Here is a 1,081-nt window from a genome sequence, read left to right as displayed (position 1 = left end):
CAAATTATAAGAAAAAAAAATCACACATGACCTGGTTCGGGTTTTATAAACCGGGCGGGTAACCAATTTTCATCATACCTGCCGAGTCAATCAGGGTTCCAACGGGTCTGATGTACAAACGGTCTAACTAGGGGTGTACATGGTCCGACCCGACTCGAAGATCCGGTCTGACCTTGAACACTTTAGGGACTATTTTGGTGTGATATCACTGGGTCTAAGGTCGGGTAAGGGTCTCAAAAATATACCCGGTCATTATTTCAGGTCGGGTCCGGGCCAAAACTCGGGTCACCCGAAGTCGGCCCGGTGGCCCGGTCATCATACACAATTAATATTGTGTTATTAGTGATGGTGATGGCTATTCTTATGTGAAATGTAAGTATTGTAAACCTTAATATTTTGTGTTATTAGTTATTATAAGACTATAAGTTAATGTTTTATGTTTAAAATGCATAAGATTTTAGACTAATGTATAATATTGTGTTATTTATATTGATTTAAATATTTGGTGTTATTAGATAATATTAGTATTGATTATGGTTATGCTTTAATTTTAGGGAAGAGTTGGTTCTTGTTATATTTTTTCTAAGTGAATTTTACCATGTCAAATAATGGTTGGAATCTTAGAAATTTGGATATTTTCACATGCTAGCTTATAAGAAGGTATCAAGGTAATGTAGTGTTAATGGCCCGGTTTTTATCCGATATAATCGTAGCCCGAAAGTGTATAGGTTTCATCGGATTTAGGACCGGATTCGGGTCTAATAAATAGGCCCGGTATATATTTCAGGTCGGATTTTGGTCACATCAAACCCGATTTCACCTAGTCCATGCACACTCCTGAGTTTAACGAGTGGCTCCATTTGACCAAATGACCGAATTTCTAATCATATCAGCTAGATCGAACCAAATTTGATAACTATGCTCGAGTTGGTATTCGCCTATGCGATCCCTCAAGGCAGAGAGAGAATCTCGCCCACTGTTGCTATCTTTTCCAAATCCTTATTAACCTACTCTCATCGATTGCAAAAAAAAAAAAAAATCAACCAAGTTTTTTTAAAAAATGTTATATGTTAAAAAAAAT

Source organism: Arachis ipaensis, chromosome B03, assembly GCF_000816755.2.
Source record: "Arachis ipaensis cultivar K30076 chromosome B03, Araip1.1, whole genome shotgun sequence".
NCBI lineage: Eukaryota > Viridiplantae > Streptophyta > Magnoliopsida > Fabales > Fabaceae > Arachis > Arachis ipaensis.
The sequence above is the reverse complement of the archived record's forward strand: the minus strand, read 5'-3'. Positions refer to the sequence as shown.